Genomic DNA, 14145 nt, shown 5'->3' with positions numbered 1-14145 from the left:
AATTCTATCTGATTTATTGTGATGTGTGTGTGCGTGTGTGTGCAGCTAAGAGGACAGTAGTAAAGGTCTGCTATTGCTCTCTACCTCATTGTCCGTAATGGGATTTCTTGGTGAATCTGGATTATACGGATTTGATTAAAATTTTAGGCCATTCATCCCTGGGGATTTGCATCTGTCTGACTCTTTAGTGCTGAAGTTAGAATTTTGTGCTCCTACACCCTGATTCTTACACTGCTGCTGGGAATCTCAGCTTATGACCTCATGTTGTGGTGCTGGTTATGGTGTTGGTGATGGAACCTGAGGTTTTGCATATGCCAAACAAGGAATTTAAAACTGCACTCTACTTCCAGTTGCTAGTTTTTGAGGAAAACCTTTAAAATTCATAAAATTTTGCTCTGATCACTGAGTAGAGTGGTACAATGGTATTCAAAATTAGACATTTGTGCTGCTCTAAGAGTTGTAGATAGGCATTGACCCTTTAAATAATATAAAGGAATTCCTGGTTGTATTATTTTATACAAATAATGAACCCTGATTTTATACATACAATTAAATATGCATAATAAGTCTATACATATATGTATCTAAAAACAAGGTTATTAGAATTTTGTCTATAAGTTGCCAGAAGACCAAAGAGGATGTCATTCAACATAGGTGAAGGAGTATCTTAGAACAAATACAAGGAGGAGGTGTGGACACAAGCATCATTATTAGTTTCGCTTTGATATATTGGAGTATCTTGTATTTATATTTTTAGTTTAATTTCTCAGTGTCATTATTTACTTAGAAATAAATCCTCACACAATTGTTTCAAAAGTACTCATAAAGAATATTGAGAATTGTATCAATACACCATTAGAACAGTTTTACCAATAATGTAATCAGAGAAGGACAACCAATTGACAGTATCCTTGGTCAGCTACAAGATTAGGGTTGTGCCGTGAAGGGTTTGAGAACCCCAAAAGACTACCAAGGAGACATTTCTGATGTAATCACATTAGGGTCTCTTTATTACAAACTCGAATTTGGGCTTACTCACTGCTGGCCCACAGGACAGTTTGAAGGAGCCCAGAACTCTCACCGAGACAAAATTTTATAGGAAGTGGAAGTAAGTGAGGAGGGGACGCACCTAGCCTGGTAGGCATTTCACTGAATGTCTATTGTAAGCCCACAGGTGGGTGCTCTGAAACAAGAGTGTATACAACCACAGTCTGAAAATGCGTCTGAAACGATCGGACTGGTCTTTGATTGGCTGTTACTAGGAAGTAGCTAGGGAGTAACTCTGGCCAAAGACAAGCCGTGGCGTCCTTCTTGGTACTTGGGTTCAGCTGTGGGCCAAATTCACAGGCTTTTTTCTTTTCTTTTAAGATGGAGACCATTTCTAAGACGGAGTAGGTTTGGCCTCTCAGGTAAATAGAAATCATATTTGCAAACCATACCAATTGAATCATACCTGTTAAATTTTTCTACAAATGAAAAGGTTTCCAGGAATTGTTTAATATTTATACTCCATGTCTTAGTTAGGGTTTCCATTGCTGTGATGAAGCACTGTGAGGGAAAGGCAAATTGGGGAGGCAAGGGTTTATTTGCCTTACATTTCCGTATTGCTGTTCATCACTGAAGGAAGTCAGGACAGAAACTAAAATGAGCAGAAACCTGGTGGCAGCATCTGATGCAAAGGCTGTGGAAGAGTGTTGCTTAATGGCTTGCTCCCCATGGCTTGGTTAGTCTGCTTTCTTATAGAACCTAGACTACCAACACAGCGGTGGAAGCACCCACAGTGGGATGGGTTCTCTTCCATTAATTACTAATTAAGAAAAAACCCTTACCGGTCTACCCACAACCCAATCTTCTGGAGGAATTTCTTACTTGAGGTTCCAGTATCTCAGATGACTTGAGTCAATATGACTTGATATAAATATGGCCAACACACTATGTATAATAACAGTAGAATTAATCATAAGTTTTTATGGCTAAAGATATTAATACTCATTATGAAGTAAATGCATGTATATAATGTACAAACTAACATGGATCTCCTACAAGAGTATGTTTTAAAATAACAAACATGTTGTGATGTATTACTGAAAACCTTTGGATGCCATTGGAACCCTTTGCAATGATACAATCCATACTTACATTTCTCTTCTCTTATTCTAAGCGTACACACACACACACACACACACACACACACACACACCTTGTGAAAGAAACTGTCTTACCATGTTTCTAGAGAATGTAATACTTGATTTTAAAGCAGTAATTGATCTGCTGTGTATACTAAATGGAAATGCAAATGCATAGGCAATATTTTAAAAATACTAAGAAATAGAACATACTGTATAATTTTAGCCAATGGACAATTTGGAGGAATGTTCCATTCCCCTCTCCCCAGCATAGTTGTATGTTTTAGAAAACTGCTAACCTTCTTTTCTTTAACATAGTGGTGCTGTTTGAGCTTAGCCAATGATTTTTTGAAACTAACAAATACAAGTATAAGTATGAAATTTAAAAGCCGTAAGATTTATGATAAATTATCACTACTTAATATTTTCCCTATATAAATTGTTTTGGAGGCATGAGATCATTAAAAAAAAACAATAAGAGAAGAAAACGACAGAATGTGGTAGGCGTGTCCTCGATATTAAGATAAGTGACTTTTGGCAAGTTTGGCACATAGATCGCTGACACTTTCCTACCATTGTTCAAGGATATAATTTATTCCTATGAATGTGCTGTTACATGTGTTTTTGAAAGGGGGAGAGAGAGATGTAGGCATTTCTGCATGTTCCTTAGAGTCCAAGTGTCAGCATTGTCTTTGTTCTCCTTTGAGCCAGTTATACTTAAAAGGAACTCACTTAGCGATAAGAAATGATCAAGGAAAGCTTTTACAGGGAAAGCCAGAGGGCAGCTCCCTTGTCCCTGCGTGGCTCATTTCCCAAGAAGTCAAAGCTGATACCCAGGAGGGCTTGAGTCTCCTGCTTCATTTCTGTCTTAAATAAAGTAACTGAACACCTTTCTCCCTTTTTAGTTTCAGGAAATGCACTCTAGCAGTTGTATAAAGGCCAGGGCATGTGAAACCTTGGAAGATAAGTCGTGTTAGCGGATGGGGATCTGAGGAATAGGAATCCAAGGACTGAGCAGTTACTTGATTGAGGCTCAGCTGCCCTACCAGGTCAACCTTAAAGTACACTAGAGATCCAGGTGAGATCTTTTCCTCCTAGCCTTTTGTGTCAACTTTCTCTCGTTTCTTTCCCTAGTTTTTCTTGTACTCTTGCATCAGGTCTCCATTGGGCACTGGCATGTCTAACACTTCACAAGTCACTCATTGTATTTCTGCTTTCCTTCTATGATTTTTCCTTTTCACTTTATACCTTTGCTTTAGATATCCATCTCCTGCTTATAAATAATACATGCGATGCCCTGCATATGAATGGGAATATCTGTATAAATGATGGTGATACGCAGCATGAACATAATGAAGTACTGTTTTTAAATAAAACATGATCCAATGGAAACATGTAACTGCATGAACTATAAATGCATCATCAGCTTATAGCTCTAATGGTGAAGGTTGGATCCAGTAGCTTATGGAAATGAAACGTGTTATAGTATCAATCTAATGTTTTTGGTCTCCTTCATAGTGATATTTTTGTTTCATTAATCCACTCAGAGCATACTTATGAGGCCGTTGATCTGTTGTAGGCACTTGAGATTTAATTAGAGAGTACAGCTATCTGCTTCCCAGAGATAAGAATGTTGAAGAGGGAGACAAGGAAGAAATTACAAACTAGTAACATTTAGCAAAATATCAGCTATTAAGAACAACGATGTGGGATTTCAAATGTAAAAATAGGAATCTGTTAGAAGAGCTGTTACCAGACAGAGAAAAGGTAACTGCTGTTGTAGATGTTGGAGCAAATGGAGCTTTTGTACTATCTTGGTGCACACATTTGTGGAGAATAGCATGGAGATGTCTCAAAATTTGCAGCTAGAACTGTACCAGAGAATACAGTGGAATCCTTACTAGATGATTATTCAAATAAATGTCGAAAGAGAGGAGACATACCAATGTTTATTATAACACTATTCATAATTGCCAAGAAATGTAAATAATTTAAGTGTCCATCAACTAATGAACAGGTAACAAAAATATGGCACATATATACCATGGAGTACTATTTAGTCCAACAGAGAAATGATTCATGTTATTTATAATAGCATTGATATATTAAAGTATATTAGTGTCCTCAACACAAAATTGTTCCTATTGGGGAGTAATGCATTACTTACCTTCATTTAATCATTATACGATACATAAGTATTTGGAAATAAGCCAATGTGTACAATCAATAGATACAATTTTAATGTGTCGATTAAAATTTAAGTCAGGTCTGTCAAGATGGCACCTAGGCACAGTTATTTGGCACCAATCTGAATGACCTGAGTTTGATCCGCAGGGCCTCTAAAAAGAAAGAATCGTCTTCCACAAGTTGTCATCTGATTTTACACACACACCACATGCACACACACACATATAAATACCGTATGTAAGGCATTTTTAAAATTATATATACTGAGGAACAATTGTAGTTGTGCTGCGGGGGGTAACAAGGGGTTGGTAGTCAGCCTGTGTTTAGGGTTTGTTCCTCAACTGTAAGCCATATCACAATTAAATACAGCAAAATCCAGTCACTTCTCTTGCTGAATCAGATTTAGGAGTGGAAGACAGAAGGCTTAAAGAGGCATCAGTTCTCTTTTTATTGAGTAGTATATAAGAAGGCAGCTTTTTATGTTTACAATACCTTCAGAAATTCCAAAAGATCAAATTTCAGATGTATAACATATGACAAGCTTACCATGCAAATGCACCTTGGAGTGCACTGTGAAATTCTCCAAAGCATATAACTTTACAGGCTGCAGTGGCCTGGAAATGAGGACGAGAATCTAATACTCAGCCAAAATATTTTTCTGGTGACATAATAATTGGGGAGCCAAGAACCACATCACACTCCAGCTTTCTGGCTTCTTCCCAGGAGTCTAAACATTTGTTTCCTGAGAAATACCACTTGAATACTTTCTTGGCCTCTGGACAGGATACCACAAGGCTAAAATCTCAATGCTCTTGCTTTTTGTTTGTAAGCTGGAACCAGGAATTTTTAATATTTTAATGTGTATTTCTTACACTTTGGTAATACAATAATAGGTCAGGTAATCTCAGCTAGAGTGCCTAATATTCTGAAAGAGCAGCTCTGTAGATTATAGAAGGTTCTATATGCTGAATATAAAAAGATCAACATTTCTTTAGGGAGATGTTACTAGAGTCCTTGAAGTAAGGCATAGCTATATACATCAGGTCAGTCACAGAACACAAGAGGGGTCTTCAGAGTAGATTGGTGAAGAATGGTATTCATTGATAAGTAAGAGGAGACGCCTGAGGGCTAACCTACTTCTTGCCTTAAAAATATACTGATGACTCAGATGTGGAAGACATTCATTCAGTCCTCTCTTTATTCTTGAATGATGCAATAGACTCAAGAAGAGTCATGAGAGATTTGGGTTAGACTTAAACAGAAATCTTTATTGTGAAACACTGGAAATGGTTCATGAGGAATGTGGAATCTTTCACTAGAGGGGAGTATAAATAGGAGAGTCTTATCTGTTGATGCTATGAGAATCACAGCAAGACCTACTGACCCCAAGCTTTCTTCTGTAGGACTAGAATCTTGTACACTAGTTCTTTGGGAATTGTGCTGTCTTCATATAATAATACATTGCACTGTTTTCATCTCTTGTTGGGTGCTTGTATGAAATAGATATATATCATCCATTTTCTTTTGGAAGAGGAGATTATAATTACAGCATGAGCCATGCCAGTCCACAAACATTCCATTATCTCAAATATTTTAAATTTTGCAAAAAGAAATCAGCATTTATTTGAGTAATTATCCTTTCACAGATATCAGGAAGTTAGCAGACTAGAAATTCTATTCTTGTTAGCTGATTTGTTTTAGTCCTTTATAATAGATCTGCATAACACTTGTAGAAGCGATTTGCAAGAAGTTCCTGGATCCCACCCGTATTTTGAAAGGTAGGTTTACATTTTCTTAAAATTGTAATGAACTCTGTAAGGTGACTGCTTTTGTGGTGAAGGCAAAGATGGTTTAAAGGGCTTTTCTGGTGAGTAATTGGAGTTGACTATGATGTTCAGCACTGCTTCCTCATGATTTTAAAAACTGAAATACTAAAGAAGAAGAAAAGATGTTATCAGGCTTATAGTGGTGACAGAATTTGGGCCAAAATCTAGGTCCCGTACCTAATAACACACACCACCGTGTCTTGCTCTGCTCTGTTACTTATCAGGAGTAGGTGCATGCCTGTTAAATGTGAGAATCTATTGGTCCATTCATTTGTAGCAGCCATGATGAAATGAGACAGAGTGAAGAAGAATGTTTTTAATGAAAGGTGCAGTCAAGGCACCACGGGACAGTGTTGTAATATGTCATATTATTTTAAAGATAGCCTTTACCTTTTGAAAATCTAGGATTGCAGGTAGGTGCTGATTTTTAATGATTGAGAATCAAAACAATTGATAAGTATAGTAAAAAATGCTTTAAATATCACAGACAATAGTTAAGGAAATCAGCAGGATAATTATTGGCTGCAAAAAATCTCATTAAATCTTATGAAAAATTATCATAGCCATTAATTTCTCTAAAATGACCATAGCAAACAACATCATGTGAATTTGAAGCCCCATCTGTGTCATTAGGTATCTGGACAACCTAACAAGTAAGAATTGTGAGGCAGTGTAGTAGTTTGAGAGCCTAGTGATAATGTAAAAGGCCAATATCACTGATAAATAATGTGAACAAAGCTGGTAAGTCATTCCTACACACCAGCAAGTGCTCTGTCCCTTTTCTTTTCCTCCTGTTTCCCTTCCTCTGGCTTTTGGATCTCCAGTAGATATGCACACAAAGATAAAATATGAAATGTGTCTTGTAGTCCTGTTCATGATACAGCCTTATGAATAGAACTTTTAAAATGACTCTGTCTGAATCTATGCTATGGGGTTTCAAACAAGGAATGATGTACGTGATAAATAGGAAGATTCTATTATCTTCTGCTTTGAACATTTTATATATTACTTTACTGGACTTATCATTAGATTGCTTGCCTTCCTACTCTTTGAGGAAGATTCTAGTTCAATGCAATAAGTCATAAGAAAAAGCAATTTAGTACTCATTAACATGTGAAAGGGGTCTGAAACCTTTATAAATACTTCAACACATAGCAAAAATAAGAGTGATGCATTCAAATCCGCAAGCTTTCCTTCATCATGCTGTTGCGTTACACGAGTTAGCAAACCATCAGAAGTCAGTGAAAGTAGTGACTGACTTTTTCTCATTCTATTTATGGAAATCTGTGCTTCTACAGTTCATTCTGGCATGTGGAGCGAATCAATAAACCAGGGAGGAGATCTGTTTATTATTTAGTGTCTGATATTTTAGGAGTTTGAATGATTGTGGATATCTATCCTGAGATACTGTTTTATTCCATTCAGAGGAGTAACCTCATATTTCAGTAGTGAAACTGGAAGAATTTTTGGTAACTATTTACAGAAGTTGATTCCATTATAGATTTATGAAAACAATTGCAGAGTTTTCATTCAGTACAGTCTATTCTGGCAGAAGGTCACTGGTCGTTTAACAGTTCCCATTCTCCCTTCTCATTCTTGTTTGATATTTCATCATTGCTTTATTTTGTCTTGTGAGAGTGCTATTTCACTGATGTATGCATTAATGCATTCAGACACTGCTCCTCACACATCATGAAAACTTAGGATGAGTGTATCTGTATCTCGTGCCCACATTCAAGAAAAGGATTTGCCCTACTGTGCAAACACGCAATTGAAACACTAAACCTACCTGCTCCTTCTCCATGTAGCCTCCTTGAGTACTTCATGTGAATGGCTTATCTCGTTGACCTTCTCAAATGCTGGAATTACAGGAGCATATCATCATACCAAGTATACATGGTACTTAGAAATGAACCCTAGGCTTCATATACACTAGGGAAGCCATCTACGAGATGAACTGCTACTCATCCTCAATTCCATCAGCTGGGTTTTATTAGAACAAATAACTTCAGCTTTGACAGAGAAGTACATTAATATTAAGTACCATAGCTTTCAGAGATGGTGTGGAGTAAGACCTGACAAATTAATGGACAAGGAAATGCTCTTTCGTTCATCATGCTATACGCCTTCAAATAAAAAACTTTCCGCCAAATAATGTCCACATAGTCCAGGAACATCATAGATGCTTTGTAGTAATTAATTTACTCATCTCTCACTAAAACCCCTTTTCATTATATTGTATTGAATTCCTTTTTTGAGGCAGTCTTTTTATGTAAGAACCAAAGCTGGTCTGGAACCCTCTATGTTCTGCTCTCTCTTCCTCCCTCCAGTGCTCGGAATAGAATGCAGGGATTTGAGTATGTTAATAAGGCATTCTGTCATGAACCCAGACACCTATGGTCACTTGATTTTTGACAAAGGAGCCAAAACCATCCAATGGAAAAAAGATAGCATTTTCAGCAAATGGTGCTGGTTCAACTGGAGGGCAACATGTAGAAGAATGCAGATCGATCCATGCTTATCACCCTGTACAAAGCTTAAGTCCAAGTGGATCAAGGACCTCCACATCAAACCAGACACACTCAAACTAATAGAAGAAAAACTAGGGAAGCATCTGGAACACATGGGCACTGGAAAAAATTTCCTGAACAAAACACCAATGGCTTATGCTCTAAGATCAAGAATCGACAAATGGGATCTCATAAAACTGCAAAGCTTCTGTAAGGCAAAGGACACTGTGGTTAGGACAAAACGGCAACCAACAGATTGGGAAAAGATCTTTACCAATCCTACAACAGATAGAGGCCTTATATCCAAAATATACAAAGAACTCAAGAAGTTAGACCGCAGGGAAACAAATAACCCTATTAAAAAATGGGGTTCAGAGCTAAACAAAGAATTCACAGCTGAGGAATGCCGAATGGCTGAGAAACACCTAAAGAAATGTTCAACATCTTTAGTCATAAGGGAAATGCAAATCAAAACAACCCTGAGATTTCACCTCACACCAGTGAGAATGGCTAAGATCAAAAACTCAGGTGACAGCAGATGCTGGCGAGGATGTGGAGAAAGAGGAACACTCCTCCATTGTTGGTGGGATTGCAGACTGGTAAAACCATTCTGGAAATCAGTCTGGAGGTTCCTCAGAAAATTGGACATTGAACTGCCTGAGGATCCAGCTATACCTCTCTTGGGCATATACCCAAAAGATGCCTCAACATATAAAAGAGACACGTGCTCCACTATGTTCATCGCAGCCTTATTTATAATAGCCAGAAGCTGGAAAGAACCCAGATGCCCTTCAACAGAGGAATGGATACAGAAAATGTGGTACATCTACACAATGGAATATTACTCAGCTATCAAAAAGAACGAGTCTATGAAATTCGTAGGCAAATGGTTGGAACTGGAAAATATCATCCTGAGTGAGCTAACCCAATCACAGAAAGACATACATGGTATGCACTCATTGATAAGTGGCTATTAGCCCAAATGCTTGAATTACCCTAGATCCCTAGAACAAACGAAACTAAGACGGATGATCAAAATGTGAATGCTTCACTCCTTCTTTAAATGAGGAAAAAGAATACCCTTGGCAGGGAAGGGAGAGGCAAAGATTAAAACAGAGAAAGAAGGAACACCCATTCAGAGCCTGCCCCACATGTGGCCCATGCATATACAGCCATCCAATTAGACAAGATGGATGAAGCAAAGAAGTGCAGACCGACAGGAGCCGGATGTAGATCGCTCCTGAGAGACACAGCCAGAATACAGCAAATACAGAGGCGAATGCCAGCAGCAAACCACTGAACTGAGAATAGGTCCCCCGTTGAAGGAATCAGAGAAAGAACTGGAAGAGCTTGAAGGGGCTCGAGACCCGAAAAGTACAACAATGTCAAGCAACCAGAGCTTCCAGGGACTAAGCCACTACCTAAAGACTATACATGGACTGACCCTGAACTCTGACCCCATAGGTAGCAATGAATATCCTAGTAAGAGCACCAGTGGAAGGGGAAGCCCTGGGTCCTGCTAAGACTGAACCCCCAGTGAACTAGACTATGGGGGGAGGGCGGCAATGGGGGGAGGATGGGGAGGGGAACACCCATAAGGAAGGGGACGGGGGGAGGGGGATGTTTGTCCGGAAACCGGGAAAGGGAATAACACTTGAAATATATGTAAGAAATACTCAAGTTAATAAAAAAATAAGGCATTCTGTCACTAAGTAGTATATTTCAACTTTACCTGAACTTTGAATAAATGATATTATTATTACAAAAATATTTTTGCTTGTTTTATCTTTTTACGATCTATTCTTATTACAGGAATGCAATTTCAATAAATGCATGGGTTTGTCTGTCTCTGGGTTCTAATTGTTTAGCACAGCACTTAATACCTATTTATTGAATAAATGACTGGAAGAACAACTGAATGGTAATAACCAATGAGACAGTAGGTCTTAGTCTGATGAGAGTATTAAAATATGTTTTCAAAGATACACTGCCAGATGTGGCTGGGTGTGGTGACGCATGCCTGTCATCTCAGCAAATTTGGAAGATCCATAGCAAAAACACTGGTAAAAAAGACAATACTCAGTCAAGGCAGCCAGAGACAAAGACAGAGTTAAATAACCAAGCTATACTAGTTCACGCAATCATGGTGTTACTCTAAATGATCAAATCATCCAAATGTTATATTTTCTGGCAGTCTCGCCACCTCAATGTCAGTGTTAATGTATGGTGAATATGATCTATAACATCTGTGATTCTCTTTGAGTTAAATGAAAGTATTCATAAATTATTTTTTTTCAAAACCTTATTTAGCAGCTCATTTAAGCATCTTTAAAACTAATATGCATTGGTAAAATGACAACTTGAAAAAATTAATGCTCATTTTTTTATCATTAGTTTTCTTTGAAATGATAGTATCCCACTGGCTTTTGGGAACTTTCTGTTGCTTGTTCAGTGTCCAGCTGGACGTTCAATCCTAGAACACACATGTGCACACTCGTGTTTCCTGTTAATCATTAAAAACTTGATTATGTGCTCATTTCTGACACTCCATTGTCAAGGAGAAAACAGAAATGATCATAATGCTACGGAAAAGTTTTATATGATTATTTCCCGAAGCTCTTTTGGTTAGTAAACTGTATTTTATAAGACAGTTTAGATATTTGAAAGAGATAAATGAAATGAATTATTTTGTAATTTCTGCTATCCAAAAAAAATTGAAGTAGAAAAGATTTATATCTGGTAAAGCTTAAAAAGTAGCTCAGTTGAGTTAGATGAATTTATAGATTTAATGGTGTGCAAAGTTCCATGCATTAGTTTTAGAGGAGTGCACTAAATGAAAGAGTATTTAGTACCAGGAGGCAATGTGATATAGTTCAAATGCCTACTGAGTTCTTATACGTATAAGGCTTTGTCTCTAACTCCATCTGGTTTCTCCTTTCTGCACAGAGATTTGCTGTCCATTCAAAAAGCAGGTAGACTAAGTTTACAGGTTGGCTTCAGTCTCGTCTAATTAATATTCTATTAATAGGACCCTTCTTGATTTTTGAGGGTAGGCAGGTTAGATCTCATATTATAGCATATTGATAAATATTTTGTTGTTTCATTTTAATCTCAGTAATGAATATATAGGATTTCACTCTATAATGGAATTTCACTTTATAATATATTTTCATTTTTGTTGTGTTTGATGTACAGGACAGAATCCAGCACTCTACCAACTGAGCTCTGTATGTCTCTAGATCTGTGCAATGCCATTGCAGAAATTTATGTTTATGGAGGTGTAGCAACAAACTTAGAAATATAATTAACAAAATACTTTATAGGTAATTTGCTAGATTATAATTGATCTTATAAAATCTATTTCAAGGTTATAATATGTCTTATGTTGTGCTGTGAAATATTTATATTCTTTGGCAGCGTCACTTCCAAGGCAGTTTCCTTGCATTTTAAGTAACTGTTTCAAACTTGAACGATATTGAAGGACATCCCCCCGGTTTTTAAAGTGAAGTCATGCTCTGATTAAGAAAGCAGCTAAACCACTAACCACAGACTCCACATGGACAGACCCATGGCTCCAGCTGCATAGGTAGCAGAGGATGGCCTTGTTGGACACCAATGGGACGGGAGGCTTTGCCATGTGGAGGATTGATGAGCCATGGTAGGGGAATGCTAGGGCACTGAGGCAGTAGTAGGCGGGTGGGTGGGGGAGCACGTTCATAGAGGGAGAGGGGGAGGGGATAAGGACTTGTGGAAGGGAAACTGTGAAGGAGGATGACATTTGTAAAGTAAATAAATAAAATAACCAATAAAAACGAAGAAAAAGATGAATAAAAGAAAGCAGCAATAGGGATGTGATTATGGCTTAGTTAGTAGACTGTTGCCTGCCATGCACAAAGCCCTGAGTTCAACTCCCAGCTCTTCATTAACTGAGTTTGAAGGTGCATACCTATAATCACAGAAATGGGTACCTGGAGACAAGTAGATAAGGATTTCAAGGTCTTCCTTGGCAGCAAAGTGGGTTTAGGCAGCTTAAGTTACATGAGACGCACTGCAAAGAAGTGGTAAAAATTTACTCAGCAAATCTGAGTTGACTTGATTACTTGTAACAAATTCATTTGTTTTTAAGATACAAATGCTATTTTTTCCATTGTCCTTCTGCATGTTGGCAGGCTGTTTCTGGAAGATAGCGTGACTGATTGTGTTGGAGTGAGGAAAGTGCCTTTTGGTGATAAACATTCTTGAGATCTGTTTGTTAAATGTTGAAATTCTGGTACCCTAAAATTCTCTTCTGAGATACTTTCTCTTATCTGGGTAGTGACTTTCCATAAATTCACTAACCTATCATAAACTACTGATAAGAAAATGTGATTAAAGTTTAATATCAGGATATTTTAAGAAGGAAAGTTTATAGTTATTATGTTATTACCGTTAAATCATTCTAATTATTTTGTGTTATTTTTTTCTTTGCTGTACATAATGTATAAATAAAATTTACCATAGATATGTATATATAGGAACATCATACTATTCATAATGTGTTTATACTATTCGTGGTCTCAGTTATTTACTAAGACTCACAGGAGCTACCCTCCTCTACTGACAAGTGGGGTCTATTGTAATACTATTTGTACCTCGAGTTTTTTGTGATGAGCAAAGATCATGATGAATGAAAGAATGTGTCTCATACAAGTGAACTTTGAGTTTAGCTTCTCTTAGTTTGATAAATGGAAATTCTTGTGTGAGCCAATAGTGCATCCCATTCTGTCATTTTTAGTTCTGCTTTGGAGTTATTTGCACCACCAGAATAAACAAACATACAAAAATTAAACAAAAAGCAAAAAGGCCCCCAAAACCAAAAAATACTCCAAAATCCCCAAGAAAACCAAAACAAAAATCTCTTCTACACATGACCTTTGTTTTTTAATGTAGCAAATGTCTGCTCTAGAATTGGGCAGATAGAGGTAAGTGGCACACTACTTCTGCCCATAAGGAAATTATATACCAAATTAAGAGACACAAGGAATCCTGGTTAGGGTCTTATCTACAGAAATAACATACTAGACAATAACTGCTCTGCTAAGTTTAAATGGGAGGTAAAAACAAGGAGCAAAACCAAAAAAGAGAAAAAGAAGAAAAAGAAAAAAGCAAAACAAACCATGACAACAACAACAACAACAAAAAAAAACCCTTAGTGTCACTATGCTTAAAAGTTCATTCCCCTATTCTCCTTTTACATTTTGTGCAGTCTTTGATTTTTGGATTTCATGTGCAAATAACCTTTGGGAAGAGCAATGTCTTAATATTAATACATGTCTTCAACCCAGACATAGTTCAATGTTAGTTAAGGGATGGTAAACATCTAAAATCCAGACACATCAAAGGTAGACCAAAATGTAGGCACACAACACTGCTGTGGGTCAACAAATGTCCAGGGTCATTCTAACTTGTCACTTTGCTGTCTTATAGGATGTTGACCTTATGTATGTGGTCAAATAA

The 14145-nt window shown here is 37.3% G+C and overlaps 1 protein-coding gene across 5 annotated transcripts in view; it reads left to right on the top strand.

Annotated features, from left to right (window-relative positions):
* The first annotated feature begins 1364 nt into the window (after positions 1-1364).
* The window catches only part of Il13ra2 (interleukin 13 receptor subunit alpha 2), a 64141-nt gene continuing 51360 nt past the window's right edge, over positions 1365-14145 (top strand). Inside the window, exons 1-2 of one of the 5 annotated variants that reach the window (NM_133538.2) lie at positions 1365-1409; positions 3032-3204. The gene's annotated coding sequence lies outside the window, so the exon portion shown is untranslated. Of the gene's footprint in view, positions 1410-2944; positions 3205-5670; positions 6092-14145 lie in introns of those variants that run through there. The other 4 variants (XM_087599021.1, XM_087599019.1, XM_087599020.1 and 1 more) reach the window with 4 other exon arrangements.

This window comes from Rattus norvegicus, chromosome X (assembly GCF_021556685.1).
Source record: "Rattus norvegicus strain SHRSP/BbbUtx chromosome X, alternate assembly SHRSP_T2T, whole genome shotgun sequence".
In the NCBI taxonomy this organism is placed as follows: Eukaryota; Metazoa; Chordata; class Mammalia; order Rodentia; family Muridae; genus Rattus; species Rattus norvegicus.
This window is presented reverse-complemented; position numbering and strand designations above follow the sequence as displayed.